General features: G+C 47.8%; 1 long non-coding RNA gene across 3 annotated transcripts; it reads left to right on the top strand.

Moving 5' to 3' along the window:
- The first annotated feature begins 794 nt into the window (after positions 1–794).
- LOC137165609 (uncharacterized) lies at positions 795–11,843 on the top strand. Of its 3 annotated transcripts, none has more exons than XR_010923434.1 (3): positions 795–1,081; positions 6,351–7,844; positions 11,725–11,843. It is a non-coding gene; the product is annotated as an uncharacterized lncRNA (long non-coding RNA). The 3 variants fall into 3 exon arrangements; XR_010923432.1 differs by lacking the exon at positions 11,725–11,843 and adding an exon at positions 9,825–10,057; XR_010923433.1 differs by lacking the exon at positions 11,725–11,843 and adding an exon at positions 9,010–9,348.
- Positions 11,844–17,932: the final 6,089 nt, after the last annotated feature.

Genomic DNA, 17,932 nt, shown 5'->3' with positions numbered 1-17,932 from the left:
TACAAATTATATAATGTCTGCTGCATGTATCTATCTATCTATCTATCTGTGTATGTTTCTGAAGTGTTTTTACCCAACTCTGAAATTCATCCATCTCTCTGGGGTAGTAGAATGCAGCAATTTTTTAAAAGCACCCAGACCCAGAGACACTGCACGGTGAGTTAGGGCAAGAAGTGCCAAAGGTTACCAATCTGAATTAAACTCGGACAGGAAACCAGAGGAAATTCCCCCTTGACTTGATACTGGGGTATGCCAATGTCTTTCCATTAACTATAATGGTCCATCATTTGTCCTTTTCTGGATTGAACCCTGGTGGATCATTACTTGTGTCAAGTTTTGTGTAAACACCTGGCTTGGGAGAAGCTCCTCTTTGCTGTGAGGTGTATTTGAAGTTGTAGCACCAGTCATGAGCATAGTGTTTTATACACATACATACATACATTCATAACCATAGCCTTTACACAGATCTCATAATGACGATCAAGTTCAGAACATTACAAGCTTTCATAAAAGACCCTCCTCAATGTATTATACAACCAGTTGCTTCACTTGCTTACTCTTTGGGATCTAGATCCCTGTTCTTCCCTTGGGGTGTCTGAACTCTGATTGTCGCAACATGGAATTCAGCTAGAGAAAATATAATTACCCAAATTGGAAATTCTCCAGGGCATTAGTGTTCACACCTTTACCCTGTAAAAAAGTGCCATTGAATCTTTAATGGCCAACAGGTGGTCAGGATCTGATTTTACATATCATCTGAAAGGCTGCCTTATCTAGCCTCTGGCCCCAGTATAGATCACAGAGTGATTTGTTCCTGGTTTAGAAAAAAGAAGGAGTTACTGAATCACTGCTACCACTTCTTGAAGCACCTAAAATTTTCAGAGAGGTCTCCCATCAAAACCATGCTCCCTGCTTCTTTTAGGGCATCAGAGAAAATGAACTGGCTGGAAATGTAAAAAGTGCTTTCAAATGTGTGTGATAATGGCATCTTCTACGAAATTGCTCTTCCAGTGGTTTAGTTCAAAACGGGGAGAAGAGGAAATTTGAGTGGAAGAACACTGCTGTGTCCTCATTTTAAAAGGTCAGAGTCTTTGCTAAGAAATAATAACTTCAGTGATTATTATCCTTCCTTTCTTGCTTTTACCATTTCATTCATGTGAGTTGCCAATTAAAAGTGAAGAGCGGAGAGGACGCAGTAGTGGATTTGCGGGTGCCTTTGTAGTTTGGCAGTGCAGGAATAAAATGCTATCCTATCCCATAAAAATGTCTCTGAGGCCTTTCTGATCCCACTGCTATGCTCTAAATAATTAGTAGCTGCCCTTTTTACTGCTAGAGCTGTCTTAGCTTGTTTAATTACTTAAAGACTTTGTTCTGGCCCAGTGTGACTGGAAACTCATGGTAAGTGAATAACACAGAGGTCTATATTGCAGTCTCCTTTACCTCACTGTAGCTCTGGACAAACGGTGCTTAAATCAATGGATTTACTTACTCTAGATTTACACTGGTGAAAACTGACAGCAAAATGAAGCCTATAGAGGTCGTGTCCAGGACACTCTGTATTGTATCACAATGTAAATAAGAAATTAAAAAGTCAGATCCTGATCGTGTTTTCTCTGAAGCACATTTGTGAATGACTGCAAACATCATAACTCATCAAAGTGATTTTGTGTCCTGTTTACAAGAAACATTTCTCAAGATACTTTATGTCAGACTCTGTATCCAGATGTCAAGTGCATTGTCTATGATCAAACAGGATCACATTAGGGATGAGAAACCAGGACTATCTCATCTCCCAAGCCTTTCCTCTAACTACTGGAAACACACACCCTCTTCACATTTTATTCTTCCCTACCATGGAGGTTTAACGATCAGAAGACAGAATTATACTTCACCATCCTAATGCCATTTGTTTGGACTTTGTACAGGGGATTTTCACTCAAGAACTGCAATCAAAGTTTTTGAACTATGTAGAAAAAAAATCCCAATTGTCTTAATGGAAGTGAATAGAGCTCATCCTTAATGGGCTAGGTAGGATTCCCTGACTCCCATTTCTAGCTCTGCCACTGATTCACTCTATGACCTTGAGCAAATCACTTAGGACCAGATTCACCGGTGCAAGCCTGGTGTAACTCCATTGACTTCAGATGAGTTGCTCTTGATTTACATTAGAGTACAGCAGAATTTGACTATTAATTTGATTTCGTTTCCCTCTCTGTAAAATGGGCAGAATAATACAAACCTACCAGGTCTCCTGAGCCCCAGTTCTATACTCTCTCCACCATACTTCAAAAGGATGAGTATTAATTAGCTGGTGTTTGTACAGTGCTTTGCACATGTAATGCTGCATGTAAGTGCTAAGGGACAGCTCCTCAGCTGGTGTAGATCAGCCTAGCGCCATTGACATGAATGGAGCAATGCTGATTCATGTCAATTTAAGTGTGGGCCCTAAGTGGTGGTGGTAGATTTGACTGGGGGAGGTGCTAGGGTTTTACTTTTGTTTGGTGCCCCCAAAAGATCCAGCAATAGCAACCCAAGATAATTAGGCAGATGGCTAAAGTCTATAAGCGCACCTGTCGTTGTCACCAACTGCCTCTTGAAACTTAATTTTTCTTTAGTCTAAAGATGTCAGCTACATGTATTAAGGTCAGAGCTTAGGTGGAGGGAAAGGCACAGAAATGGGTTCAGATCAGGGACTGACAAGCCAGATCTGAGGATTTTGTTAGGTTTAGATAAGAATATGGATCATTGGGGCTCACCTGGATCTTTGGAGGTTGTCTCGCTTATAACAGAAGAGCGTGATCTTGTGCTTAAAGCCCAGGGGTAGGAATCAGATCTGGTTGTATGCCTGCCTCTGCCACACACCCAATGTGAGACCTTGCCCAGGTAAACTTCACCACTTTGGCCTCAGTTTCCCCTTTTACAATGTGGCATTGTGACAAACCTGGTGATGTCTGGGCTGCCAGCAGGAAAAGGAAGATTCTTTCCCCTTGTGGGAAGGACAAACACTCGCATGTCATCATGAGTGCTGATGCAACTGGCTGCCAGAATCACATGACGCTAAGGTGTGGATTTCCAGAAACTGGTTTTTCCTGAGGTTGGGCTGCCCTGGGAAAGCAATTTGGAGAGTGAAGAACTGGTCTTGTCTCTTAACTCCCCAGAGCAGTTATGCTACTGTGTGCTTCCATCGTGTGCACATTCATTTCATCTCGGAAGGCCTCTGGCTGTGCTTACAGTGACTTCTCCAGTAGAAGTGGGCAGTCACCAGCTAGGTGTGCCAAAGCGCTGCATTATGCCACTAGACCAGAACTTCTCTGGGGTACGGACTGTCTGTGTTTGATTAGTCCTGGGCCGTGATTAGGGCTCCTAGGCAATACAAGGAGTATGAGGATAATTATAATAATATGAAAAAGAAGAAGGACAGAGGAAGTACGAGTTCCCCAACAGAAATGTGCAGGGAATTACACCTTCTGTCCATGAGGCAGCTGCTTTGTTCTTAATTTGCAAATCCAATCAGGTGAACGGTTCAGAATCTACCTAGGGAAGATTTCTCGGCGGACACAGCGAGCTGCTGCCGAAAAAGAAGGAGCTGCAAGAATTTGCGGCGGAGACTAGGACACCGCGAGAATTCCGCCAGCGGGTAATTCAAATGTGGCCCGCCGGTGGAATGGAATTGACACCCCTGATAAAGATGGTGCGCACCCTAATGACGTGCTGCGCACGCCTATGGCTGCTTTATTGTCATGATTCCATCATGGCTCTTCTGGGCAAGGACAGTCTTTTTGTTCTGGGTTTGTACAGCACCTGGCACAATGGGGCCCTGGTCCACGACTGGGGCTCCTAGGGGGTACCACAGTACAAACAACAAACAATAACCCTTTCCCTCAGGATTTAAACACATAAATCAGCAGGCATTTGGGGCCATAGCCTCAGCTGGTGTATGTCTCTGGAGCTCCATTATTGCAATGGAGTTGATTTATACCAGCTAAGGATCTGCCCTTTTTTGTGGATTTTTTTGGATTGTCGGGAATATATTTATTTGGATTTTTAAATTTTTTTCTCTTTCTGCTCTCAATCTTTTTGCTGCTCGGTAAGAAATATGGACAAGCTGATGGTTGCACAGATTCAAAGGGGTGTTTACCAGTAAAATCAGAGTTTAACATAAAACAGGAGGCCCAAAGCTCTATGTTCCCTGCTTCTGTTATTGTGGAGGCTAGCTCAGGGTTTTAATTAAAACCTACTTTTTGGTTTTGCTTGTCATTTGGAAAAGGAAAGGGATGGGGGAGAAGGGGGACAAGCTCTTTGGGGCAGGGACCATCTTTATGATCTGTTTGTACAGCACCTAACACAATGAGGGCTGAGCCCACAGATCTTAGAAACTACCATGGTACAAATAATAAAAGTAACTGAGACTTTCTAGTGGCAACGCTTGCAGGCTGGGATTTTCAAAGCAGCCTAAGGGGATTTAGGTACCCTAATCACCTTCACTATTCTCGGTTCTCATATGGCCCCCACATTATATTACCAGACTATCCGTCAATTTTCAGTGGATTTCTCCTCACATTTCCTAATGAGGCAGGACAGTGATATTATCCCCATTGTACCAGGAGGGAACCGGGGCCCAGAGAGACCAGGTGCCTTGCAGAACAGAGCAGGGAACTAGCTAGCACCCTAACCACTGAACTATTCTTACTTGTGATGGGTGTCATAGTTCAGGGCAGCTGCATCAGTAGTCCCCCTCCAGGGTTCTACTGAGGGCACCCACTTCAGGCTTCCGACTCTTCAGCCGTCACCTCTCTTGTGTAGAGACCTGCATCTCACTCCCTCCTGACCAGGGTTTTAAGGCTGCACAGTGCCCTGCCTACACTGTGATCTCCCCAGCAAGCCAGAGTGCCTGAAAGCCCAGCACCTACGCTTTGATTTCTCTTCAAGGGCTGTGACCCGTGTATTGCCCACGGTTATAAGTTACCAGCCGCCTCTTTCTAAGTAAGCACATTCATTCTTAAGATAAAAGCATTACAGAGAAAACATAATAAAACAATAAAAGAACCTACAAACTTTTCAGTGTTTTCACCATGTTGCTCCTGAACTTTTGAGGAGACTTAGTTTCCTTTCCTCCCACCATGAATAAATGCATTTTAAAAAATTACATTGTACATAATAGCTGGGTTGCAGAGCAGTGGTGTGGGGAGGAGTTATGAGGGTAGCCAAACAGGGAGAAGGTATTTGTATAAACTCTTTATGGTTATTGAGAAAGCTAGATTAGAATTATTCTGCAGCTCTATCTATGAGAGGTTTGCTGGTGACTTCATTGGATGCAGAATAAGGCAATTATAATACTCAACTGTATTACTTAGGTGCTTATTTTGGCCCTTATCCAGTGGTGATGGATGACCTTATAGAAACCTAGGTAGACAGAGAGATTTTTAGTTCATTGCTGCAGCAGATGCAAAGCGAGCCACTGGAGCTCACTAGCCTTTGTTTCATTGTTTGTTTTTGTAGACCCTACAAAAATGGTGGTCATTGCTTTTATGGTTTGAATTTCTCAAGACGAGTCTGACTGAGGTCAATGGGACTACTCACAAATGAAAGTGAAGCATTGCTTAAGTACCTTACAGAATCAGAGCTTTATGCAATTAATGCAAATAAGCATACCCCTATATGCAAATTACAGCTCTCCAAGTGGGTAATAACGGCCCTCAGCCAACCTGCATACTTGGATTCGCATACTGGATGGTTGCTGTGAAATAAGAGTACAGTTTTGGGGAAATGCACAACCCTTCAGCCAATCAGAATGCAGAGAACTGCATAACTAAGAAATAAGGGTAAAGTTACGGTGAAACTGCAGAATAAATGTAGAGAGACAAGGCAGATGAGGTAATAGCTCTTACTGGACCAGCTTCTATTGGGGAAAGAGACAAGTTTTCAAGCTCCAGAGAAGTCTTGGTCATCAGCAGTGCTGCTATTAGAAGGGGCACTTTCCTATCTCATATGTTAATATTGCCCCCAGGGATAACTCTTATGGTATTAGAGTGTAATTTCAGGAATGGTTTGGGTGAGAGGAAAACAGCAATATATAAAATGCTCTTAGCAAAACCTTAGGGCATGTGTGCATGAGAAATGGCTAACTTGTGCCCTCTGTAGGGAATGGAAAATGTAAAAACCAGATGCACACATGCAACTCACATTTCAGCACTATTTCACTTAAAACAGCTGTCAGCTAGGTTTGGAAATACCTTTCCTTACTTTCCGTTGGTTTTTAAACCTTTCCCTGGAAGCTCAAAAATAAAATGCTGCCCATTTGGTCTTTTTAACTTGACAAAGGTTTGTTTTGTTTCTTGTGTTTCTAACAGAGCTGAAATGAACATGTCCTTCATTGCCCTCTGATTGACTTGTATAGCGTCATCCTGGATACGGATCGGCTCAGGCACAGAGACCATGGTGATGGATGACCTGAGAATGGAGAACTTGTTAGTTGATGCAGAGCCAGCGACTGGGGCGTACATGTTCCTTTTCTGTAGACGCTGTGCAAACACTGGTGCCTGCTTTTATGTTTTGAATTTCCCAGCGATAGCAGAGTGGACTTTATTTTTAAATAAAAAGTATTTAAAATCCTGGTGGTACAGGTGGACGGCCCCTTTAAGGCCCAGGAGGCTTGGGGCTAGTAGCCAGCCCTGTTCAATCAGCCCCACCTGTGCCCTAATTAGCTGCCTCCCAGGGGCTGAACTAATTGGGGTCAGATGACAGCCTGATAAACACCTGGGCCTCCTAAAAGGGCAGAGAAGTCAGTTTAGGGGAGGCAGAACCTCAGGGAACAAGCTGGGTGGGCTGCTATGGAAGGCGGTGAAGTAGGGCCTGGAAGGACGTCAAGGAATTTTTCTGGGAATCAGGGTTCTCTCCTAGCGTGGCGAGCCATACAGGGAGCCCTGAAGGTGGGCTGAAGAGCAGCCAAGTGGGGTAAAAGAACTGGTTGTTTGCTTGGACTTTTGTTGTCCTGGAAGGGTAACTTAACATTTAATTAGCAGCTTGGCTGGAGGGCGAAGCTAGAGCCTGTGTGGGGAAGGACCCAGCCGGGAGGAGGAGATTGAGGCAAGGAGTGCTTGCAGCACCAGGCTTGGCCGGCAGTTGCCACTGTAAGGCCCTGGTTTTACTACACCAAGATTATCGAGACTTTTCTAAGCAATTCTCCTACATGCTGCCAAGTTTTCAAACGTCTGTGTTTTTTAAGGGCTTTGTCTGATCAACTATCAAATGTTCTGTCTACAGAGGACCACGTCCGAGAGAGTCAAAGCATTCATTGGCCTCAGATTTGTTCGCTCAAGGCTAGGTTCTCCCACCCTTACACAGAGCGGTATCTCACTCCAGACGTGGTATTGCTGGTTTTGATAGGGCGCTGCTCACAGAGGATTTTGCCGTAAACCCCCAGCAAGAGTCAGCGCCGAGTTGCGCTGCCCCAGGAGCAAACAATGTGCCCCAGACAATCACAAGCTGATTCTGGCCTTGCTCTGGGCTGGAAATAATCCGCACCAGCCCCACACCTTGCACGTGAGGCTTCTCCTACTGCATTGGTGGAACTGCCATGATGCTGCCTTCGCCTTGCTGCTGCTCATCTGCTCCCTGCCCCCTGGGAGTAGCCGTCTTTTGCAGACTGCCTCTCCCCACTGTACGAGTAGCCAATGCAGAGGAGTGAGGGGGTGTTTCTGTCCCCTCACTTCTTGCTGAGGGAACCAGAGGCCCTGGAGACCTGAATGGAGATGGGCTGCCCGCGGCCGACTGTCCAGGGAGCTACTGATGCCATAGAACTCAGAGGCCCCGACAAGACCCGGACGACAGCATCTGGAGGCATGGTAGGAAGTAGGCCAGGGAGAGGGTGTGAGTGGTATCTTCTGCTTGAGACAGGTCCACCTGTTGCGGTGGGATCCCTGCTGACTAGGATGGTGACCGCCCCACCCTCACCAACCGGGTCCTAGCCTAGGACGCAGTGGAGTTGGGTGGGCTCGTGTCCCTCTGCCACTCCCCTTGGGGTGACAGCAACCCCCCTACCTGAGCTTCACACTGCAGAGGTGCGCAAACCCTGCCATAGCTACAGACTGCTTGCCTGCCCAGCCCTGCCTGAGGACCTGGGCTGTATAGACGGCTGGCTCTTTCTACCCTGCTGGAGGGCTAGGGCTACAGACTGTTTGCTTGCCCTGCCCTGGCCCTAGGGCAGCTATTGACTCTGGCCACTAGACTGCCCCGCTCCGGCTCTAGGGGCGGCCACCCTGACTCGGACCTTCGAGTCATACAGCTGGCAGGTGGGGAACAGTCTGGTAGACCGGGCCTGCGGGGATGCCCTGCAACTTCTTTGTCCCCCAAACCTCTCTACCGGGGGGGACGGGGTGAGCTTACCCTGTGACACATGGCCACCTTAGGAAGACCACGACCTGGCCAGAGTAACTCCCTGGCAGGAACTGGCCCCCTCTGATGCAACCAGTGTTTCCCTGATGAGCACAAAATGAGGTACCTAAGGTTGGTGTTCTCCATTGCGAGAATCTCTCTTATGCGATGGTAGCCCAAAGGGCTGTAATTCCTTCTGGGGTGGAATGCAAGAACACCTGTAAGGGAATCCCCCAAGGCACTTGTTTACAGGACTCCCAAGGACTATTTTAATTTCTCTTCACTATGGAACTTTTTTTTTTTTGCTGCTGCTGTATGGAAATGTGTGAATGTCGCGTCCTGAAACTACCCAGGAACCACAGAGGGGTAAAGCTCATCCTCTTCATGGAGATTATTTTTTTGAATGGGAAGTTTTGAAAGATTGCTCCCCTGCACCACAGGGCTCTGTGCTGAGCTTGAAAAGGGCGAGGGGGTGGTGAGGAAGGTGCGTGTGGGGGAAGGGGAGAGCGAGCTGCTACCAGGGAAAACCATTAATAACCTCCCCACAAAGACTCTCTTTAACCACAACGTGCTGCTCTGGTAGGATATCACACGGGAGGAATTTCAGACTGAACCATTTTATTTTGACCCAATTAGACCAAATGTTATTAGCCAAAGTGGAGTGGCTCCTGGAAAGCTCGTGACAGCCTTTAGCCCCTGTCCTGCACTGGCCTCTGCTAGCCCAGATCTCCATGCCGATGGAGAGCCCCGTTGACTTCCGTGAGATGTGCACAGCCCTGCATGCGCAGTTCCTGATACAGGGATAGACGCAGTAAATAATCCGCTCCGTAGTCACTACTGCTGCTCCATCTTAGCCAGCGCTCAGCTACAGTTAAGAGACTATTCATACAAACGCATGGTGTGACAGATGTAACAATGAGGCTCTCTCCTAAAGCTAATCCTGTTAATGCTCAAATGCAAATATGCCAGTGTCAGGCTGGCCCTCAGTGGTTAACCTCTGGCTTCCTCTTTTACCTAGGAGTAATTCAGTTCTCCTAGTTCAACACTGTAAGAGGAAGTTCTGATATTTGGTCTCGTAAGTGCTGTGTATACAAAGGAGGAAACAGTGGGTTGTCTTATGTTCCGAAAAGCTCATACTTCAAGGTTTCAGCCAGCCACCATCAAAGGTCAGGAAGGAATTCCCTCCTGTGTCACTTAGTGTATCCTGAGTTTCTTCCTCCGAAGCACCAGGACTGGCCACAGGGTTGCAGGTGGGACATTGGAAGGGGGCTGGCCAGTGCTCTGAGGTGGCACTGACCATTCTCTCTCTCAGGGGCTTGGCTAGCTGCTTCTTGCTCACATACTCAGGATCTAATTTATCACCATGGGGGGGAGGGGTCAGGCAGGAATTTCCCCCCAATGATTTTTGGGGTTTTTCACCTTCCTGTTCATTCTGTTGAATGAAAATCTAGATCATTCAGGCTGGAAGTACATGGAAGAACATAACACAACACACCGCACCTCCAAATTGAGGGGAAGGGGGGTTCGGCTTGGAGTTGCCAGGTTATCCAGCCCAGTGACGGAGTCAGCTTCTCCATCTGCTGCCTCGCTTTCCCTGACTCAGCTCCCCGGAGAACACACACAGACTCACGTGGTCCAATCCCATCCCCTTCTTGGGGTCTGCTTCATCTAACAAAACAGAAAAGTCCAGCTCAGCTTGATACAAACCTTCCTCATGTGCCTTGTGCCTTGTCCATAGCCGACATGGAGTCTGCTCCTGGAGTTGTTTAGTTCAGGCGCTGGAGGTCCCAGGTTCAATGTCCAAGACGCTGGCTGTTATATTGGCATTGTACTGCCTGAATCAAGCATTATGACTGGTAGGGAGGCAGCATTAAATGAAGCTTTGACTGTTACTGAATGGCATAAAGGAAAGGACAGCTGCTGGAGAGGGCTCACAATGAGTGTAATCTGGTGTAATAAATATGATAAATCAGGCAAGTGACTCCCCGCTATCCAGGATATTTAATCAGCAAATTGAGACAAGGAATCTCGTATCACAAAGCATCTGTAGAAGGCAGGCGAAGGATCCCAACTGTAATTACAAAGTGAAGTAGATACTAAGGTGACAGGCTTCCTGAAAGCAGGAGGGAAAGATGTACCTCTCACAGGGGAAGGCTGGCAGGCAGGTTTGTGCTTGGAGCTGCAGGATTGTGTGGTTTTAAATATTTACGTTTCTTTGTATGATTATTCCCCTTTCTCGTGGGCTTGAATGCCCCAGGGAGCCATTTATGGGGTGGACTGAATGGGAAATTGAATATGCTCCTAGCACGGCCTCTCCTGGATGGCGGAAATTGCACGAGGAGACCAGATCTATTTCATGGCCACCCCTAAAAGGCATTCTTGAGGGAGGTGGAAAACAACACAGCTACTGAGAGGATTATTTGGGTGGCTGCACAGGCAGAACCCACAGCTGCAGGGGCACTAGTACTCTAAGTCTAACACAGGTATCCCCCCTGCTGGATCTCCTAGCCAGCCGGTACTGTCAGCCTCCTGCACGTGGCTGCTTTCTCTGTTGTTCTGGGGAGAGGCCCCTGATGCGACCTGCTGAACATTGTGAATCTTGAATGTTTCTGGGCCTGCAGAATGTGGCTGGCTGGCGGAACAGAAGGCATCACTTTCAGTAGTGATGGAAGGAGCTTGCCTAGATCCTCAGCCCAGAAGAAGGAAGAAGACCGCTATAAAGAATCTTTTCTACCTGCATCATTCTCCTGAAGCACGTAAACTGGAGCCGAATGGTCTATCTGGGCAAGTTGCCCTATTTATGATGAAATGGGTTTAGGATGTCAGAAAGCAAGACATGGAGGGTCAAGCTTAATGGTCGGAGCAGTGGCAGTAGGGCCAGGAACCAGAGCCAGGAGTCAAGAGTGGGTTCAGAACAAAGCTGGGGGCTAGGCTGGAGGGAGGGCATGGCTGGAGCCAAAGCAGGCCACGGCCTGTGGAGTCTGTTACTGCTCTCAGGCAGGGGAGAGTCCGAGCCTTGAAGTGATGCTGGACAGACTGAGCAGCTGTGTCACCTGTCAGGCTTACGTACCTGCCCTGAGAGGCGCCACCACACCAGCTCCTAGCTTGTGGATTGGTGGGAGCTTAGCGCAGGAATGACTCATCCCTGCATGTGGCTTAATCAAGCTTTTCACTTTGCATACGGCCTTGTTTGGTAAGATGGCCTAGCTGATAGGGCACTGGAATGGGAGTCAGGAGACTGAGCGTGTCTTCCTTTCTCTGCCACTGACCTGCTGCCTGACTATGGGCAAGTCACTTCACCTCTCTGTGCCTCAGTTTCCCCTTCTAACTTTGTCTGTCTTGTCTATTTAGACTCCACCGTGTGCAAAGAAGGAAATCTTACTATGTGTATGCACAGCACCTAGCACAGTGGACCTCGGATCTCAGTTGGAGCCTCTAGGTGCAACTGGAATGTAAATAAAAATAAGGTGACCGTGAATGTTGGCACTGAGTGCCCCCCAAATTAATTTATTTCATAACGGATAAAGCATGGATTTAAATTTGTTTGGGAGAAACAGTATTATCTAATGGTTGGAGAAGGGCAGTGGGAGCCAGGTCTTGTGGGTTCTTTTATTCCCATCTCTGCCACTGCGCAAACGTAGGCAAATCACCTAACTTCTCTGGGTCTGTCTAGCCTGTACACAGCCCAGGCTCTGACTCAGGTTGGAGCCCAAGCCCCCCTTCTGTCCACACACAAATCAGTCAGACCCAGGTTCAGCAAGCACTCTAGTCCTGGGTCCTAGTACCCTGCTAGGAGAGTGGATTAAAGTCCGAGTCCCACTGTATCTTGGGTCCAAGCTCTGTCGTTTTGCACAGTGGATGCTGGTCAAACCACAGACTCATGTCAGAAGGTCTGCGTAGTGCAGTATGGATGTGTTAGCATGGCTGTGGTTTAGCAACTTTAAGCTGTGTGGACGCTCAAGGAGGGGCTTGGAAACACCTAGTCCACATGGCCAGGTCCCACAGACCTGGCTTTACAATGCAGTGTAGACGTATCCTCTGTGCCGTAGCTGATTAATCTGTAAAATAGGATGATAACACTTACCTACCTCACAGGTGTGTCATGAGACTTACTGATTAATGAACTGCTTGCAAAGCAAACGTTCTTCTGCAGCAGTGCAAAGCCCTAAACGTGCTTTTGCTGGGTGTAAAAAAAGGATCTGACTAGTGGCAGGTGCTTTATCTCATCAGTGCCAGCAGAGGGTACCCTGGCACCAAGATCATCTCCATGGACGGTGGCAGAATGCACTTTAACACAGTACCAGTCCCATGTCAATATGCTGATTTCAGACATGTTCCCATATGGAGTCACAAATCATAAAAGATAATGTTACCCCAAATCATTTTACCGATGAATGGCTTTCTCTGTGTCTCCCCATCCATAACGATACCAAGATACTGATAGCTAGATAGCAGCATGGTGGACAGCTGGAAATGCATGTAGATAGATCTGGTGGGGGAATGAATTTTTTCACCTGCAAAAAATAACAGAAATGAACATTTGTGTCCCAAATTTTCTCAGAAATGTGAAAACCAAGGTTGGTTGCTGAAAACCCCCTGTTTTGTTTTTTGCATGTTCAGGTTTCAATGAAAAACTGAACACTTTTGACAACAGCCAATTATTCTGCACCTTCTTCTCAAGCATGTAATGCTGGCAGGGAGGAGGGGGCTAGAGGAAGCAGGGGTCTGGCTCATTGGCTTTGAGGCAAGAATTTATTCAAGGGGAAGGGCCAGATTCTGCTTGCAGTTACACAGGTGTAAATCTGGAATGACGCCACTGGCTTGAATAGTGATTCACACAGGTGTAGCTGTAACAGAATCTTGCCCATAGATCTTACATTTCACTAAATGAGTGGTCAGAAAGCAGCAGTTCCAGCCCTTCCTCCACTCAGTGGACACTCCGGAAGCTGCACTCATCTTCCCAGGTCTGCTTCTCATTCTCCTTTTCCTTTTCTGCTTTTGAGTTTTGTTTTGCTTGGGGGCTGATCCTGAAAGAAGCAGAGCTGCTGCACTATAAGATGTTGCAGCTGCTCAGGTCTTCTCTCTCCTGGGCCCTTTCTAGCTGGTTCTGCAGCGACATCTTTTTCTTCCCTGGCTGCACGTCCACATACATGACTCCACTTCCTATTGACATCGCCTCCCTTCCTGTGCCTGCTGTATTGCTGCACTTGCCTCCCGATCGCGCCAACTCCCTTGTTTCACTGGCTGCTTCCAGACGCCTCTGAATCTTACAGAGCGACCTGCCCCCCTTTCCATTCCAGCTTGCGTTAAAGGGACACCCGCCCAAACCCCCTCTTGCTCTGTGGCTAGCCAGAAAGGGGAGCATCGCCCCATGGGCTTTGGAACAACAGTTATTAAAGAGTCGAGGCTGGGTGAGTTGGAAAAACAACCACTGAGTTTATTAAGAGATGAACTCAACTGGGCTTAACTGAGCTTGTTAGTGCCCAGGACAGCTCCGGTTTCCCAGACGATATAGCAACAATCCCTAATGCAAACAGCTACGCTGGCTTCTCTGCCTTATTTCCAGCTACTTAGACAGGCCTCCAGGCTTCTCTTCTCACAACGGAAAGGCTGGGCACGGTGTAAAAGCAGTGGGGAACCAGGAGGAACCAGCACCATGTGGCCAGCCAGCTGTCCCAGAACTGCATGGGCCATAGTTTGAGACCCCCTGCATTACATCATCAAAACAAACTCTCATTGGCCCGGTCATATGGTTTGAGCAGGACTGCTGCTTCCAACGGCTTAACCCTTTCATGGGTGTCCGTATCCCACAAGCTCCGCGAGCACCGTTAAATGGGACTAGCTGTTGCTATGATTGGAACACCTGATGTAATGACCTGCACTGTGGGTTATCAGTAGGGGTTGAACTGGGGACCTTCAGCATCTAACACATAGCTTCTTCCATTCGAGCTAAAGGAGTAACTTCATTAACCAGTAGCAGCAGTAGGCTTTTAACCTTTAGTCGTACATCTACACCAATGTTTCTCAATCTTTTTGATGCCCGGGACTGGCTTGCTGCCCTCCTAAACTGTTTCAGGGAGCTCTCCAGGACCGCTGCCGGTCCGCGGACTGGTTGTTGAGACTCTCTACGATTCATGGTAGCAAGTCTCTGAGCTAAAATTAGCTGTGTTGACATTGCAGCGTGGGCTGGAGCTCAGGATCTGAAGTTTAGGGCCCGGGGTGGGCTTCAGAGCCCGAGTTGCACTGTCAACACGGCTACTTTTAGCACGGTAGCATGAGCCAAAGTCTGTCAGTTTGGGACCGGAGACTTGCTGCTGCTGGCTGGGTAGATGTTTTTGGTCATGTTTGTTGTATTTTCAGTTCCATGCCTACATCCATTTTGAAGTGTGAGAGACATTACAACCCCCTTCCCTGGGGCAGACCTTTGATTGTCCTCTGGTCAGGGACCCCTGAGTCCCTTGTTTATTGAATCACATGGTGTGCACAGTTTCCTGGAAGGGAAGGGGTTAACCATCATTGGCTCGGACACCTCAAGAGAGCCAGATAAAAACGCAGCTGATTTCTCCTCATTGTCATGGCATTAGATCTCCCTACAACTTTCCCGTCTCCCCCGCCACTCAGGGACTGAATAGGAAGGTAGAGAGTGGTAAAGCTGTGCCAGCTGGGTTATAACGCTTCATTCTTGAGGACTGAGTGAGTACTTGCTTAACGCTGCTAAAGAATGTACTATAAAGGGGGAAAAACATTCCAACCAAACCAAAATCCCTCTCACTTGTGCCAAAGCTGATGCATTTTCCTGGCAAAACAGTTTCCCACCCCCCTCCCTCCTCCATGTCTCCAGGCTTAAGCAGCGTGTAAAGCACCAAATTACTTCCAAAGAGGAAGTCTGAAGGAAATCCTTAACCCCTGAAGGCACTTGCACGCCAGCCATGGCACTAGATTAGAGATCTGTGCTGATTGCTGCAGGAGTGGGCTGGGCATCCCAGGGCTGAATCATTCCTCTATAAAATGACGAGTAGAGCGCATCTAGTTCAGAAAATACTGAAAGCCAGAGATGGGGACTTGGCCAGACCAGGGTCAGCCTAGAGAAATGAAGAGTTTAACCCTGCAAATCTGGTCTGCAGCAAGCAGCCACTGCTGATGTTAAAGGATTACCTGGTGGGAAAAGGTTTTATGGGATCGGACCTTAAATTTTTAGGTGGATCTAGAGATTGTTGGCCAGCTCCTTGAAGATATTGAGGTGCCTCACTTTCCTGGGAGCATCTGGCCCTTAATCTGTAGATCAGGGCTGACGAAACAAAGTTCCAGCTGTTACTTCAGTAACTATTGGACCAAACCAGGCACATCCCCTATATGAAGAACATCCGAAGAGATGTTTGTCTGCTGCTTTAAATGTATTGCTCGTATTTAAAGCTATTCAGTGCATTGCTTGGATAATATTAAATGTATCTGCTCATGCCAGTTTACTTTGTTCCAACTGATCTGTTGTTTTGATTCTGGTTCTGTCATGTCAGGTGATGGGATGACTAAACAGCTCCACCCCACCGTTGACAGGAAGCATTGAGGTCTGGCTCCAGGGAGCTTTTTGAGCAAATGATCTTTGAGCTTTATGAGCAAATGATCTTTTTTCCGTCTCTAATTGTATTTGTTTTAAACAATCTGGAAAAAGCCCGTGGGTGCGGTCCTGTTATGTTACAGTTCTCTAGGTGGGCCTGTCACAGAACCGTTTATGCAGTGATTTTTCCAGAATTTTTCTTCACCTTCTGGAACTCTCAGGGCTCCTGGTCACCAAGCCGGGGAGCCTAGGCCCCGAGAGCCCACGCTACACCCACGTCCAGGCCTCCTGGTCCTTCTGTCAGGATTTATTCCCAGGGAAGCCAAGGATTACTCATTCAGCTCAGTGAAAACATCTCCACATTCCCCGTCAAGAGACGTGTGCAACTCTTGGAGACTGTAGCCCTTGCTGTACTATAGGGCTGCTCCAAGCACACACCCGGTGGTGGGCAGGAGACGGGGTGACAGCCAGCTGCTGTGGTCATGGGGCAGGGCATGGGCAATCATGCTTAATGGTCAGAGCAGTGGCAGTCGCACCTGGCAGTCAGAGCTGGAGGAGTGCAGGCCCAGAAGTCCTGCCAGTTACAATATGGCCACACATCCTTTTCCAGCTGCCAATAATAGCGGGGGTCCAAGTTAGTGGGCACCAGCACCATCTCTTGGGACCTGCTGCTGTATGCGTACTCTGTTCCAGGTATTTCAGCATCCCGGATGTCCCCAGCCTTTTGGAGTCATGACTCAGACTGACCCTGCCTCTGTGTAGCTGTCGAATGGGGTGGGAGCTGTCCCCAGGATCAGCTCTGAAATGCTGCCAGCCCCAGGAAGATGTCTGGTTCATGTGTTCTGCAGGCAGGGATTGGAGAATTGTTGCCGGTGACCGTTGCAGCGGAGAGAAATGCGGGCAGGGAGCTCTGCATTTCCTCCTGGTGTTCCCACCAAACCCATGTCCAGCAGGGATGGAGGCAGTGACTTTCCCCACCCTGCCACCTGGGATCTGCAGCTAACAACCACGTCCTTCCTAGGACTGAAGTAGTGGAGCAGAGTGTTAGAGGAAGCTGATGGTCTCTGGGCATTCACCTGCTGGGTTCCACCTCTACAAGAGACGCAACCTTGTGTGGTCCTGCAGTAAATGGAGCTGTGCTAAACTTTGTCTACTCCTCACCTCTTATGTCACCACCTTGTGCATCCTGACTGTGCCTGGGCGCGCTACCCCACTCCAGGGGAGCTGTCTGCCTGGGGCCAGGTAGATTCTGCAGGCTCCTCATGGCAATCTGATTCCCCTCCCGTCACTCCTTGCGGTTTTTCAAAGGCTCATGACTCGGCCCAGTGTGGGTGGACTTTCACAGGGATGGCAAAAGGCACCTCCCTGATCCAAAGGGCCCCTCCCTGCCATAGTTCAAGTCCCCGCTCCAAAGCATGAGGGAGCCCATGCTGCTCAAAGAAAAGGTCATAGGAATTTTTGAACATGGGCAAAACAATGTGTGTTTTCACAAGCCTCGTTCTCAAAAACAGCTGAACCATTTTGGCTGAAATTTTCCAAACCAATTTGGTCTGAGGCAGACCCATGGCATGGAAAGTTTCAGCCCTAGTGGGTGAAGTTTGGCAAAGTTATGAACAACAGAAAAGAGGGACTTGAAATGGAAAGTGTCAGGCAACCTTAATATGACTAGCTCTGCCTATAATTACAGTTCCAAATAAATAGCATGCAGGCTCGCCTCTTTGGTTTTGCCTAAATCTGAAATCCTCTCAATGTGGGAAATTGCAACTGGTATTTCAGCATTTTGGGTCTCCATCCGCATGTAAGTATTTTCTGCCTCTTTAAAAACTCCTCACAGCCTCTCCACTTTTGATTGCCTGGCTACAGGCTGGAGCGTTTAGCTGGGTGTATCACGGCTGTTTGCATGCTGGAAGCCCAAGGAGGATCATGGTGCATGGGTGGAGGGTGAGTATACACAGGGTGTTCAGGCTATGAATGGATGTTGCTGTAACAGGTGATTATTTTTTT

The sequence above is a fragment of the Emydura macquarii genome, unplaced genomic scaffold (genome assembly GCF_026122565.2).
Source record: "Emydura macquarii macquarii isolate MOO-44397 ecotype Brisbane River unplaced genomic scaffold, CSIRO-AGI_Emac_v2 contig_2768, whole genome shotgun sequence".
NCBI classification, from domain to species: Eukaryota; Metazoa; Chordata; order Testudines; family Chelidae; genus Emydura; species Emydura macquarii.
This window is presented reverse-complemented; position numbering and strand designations above follow the sequence as displayed.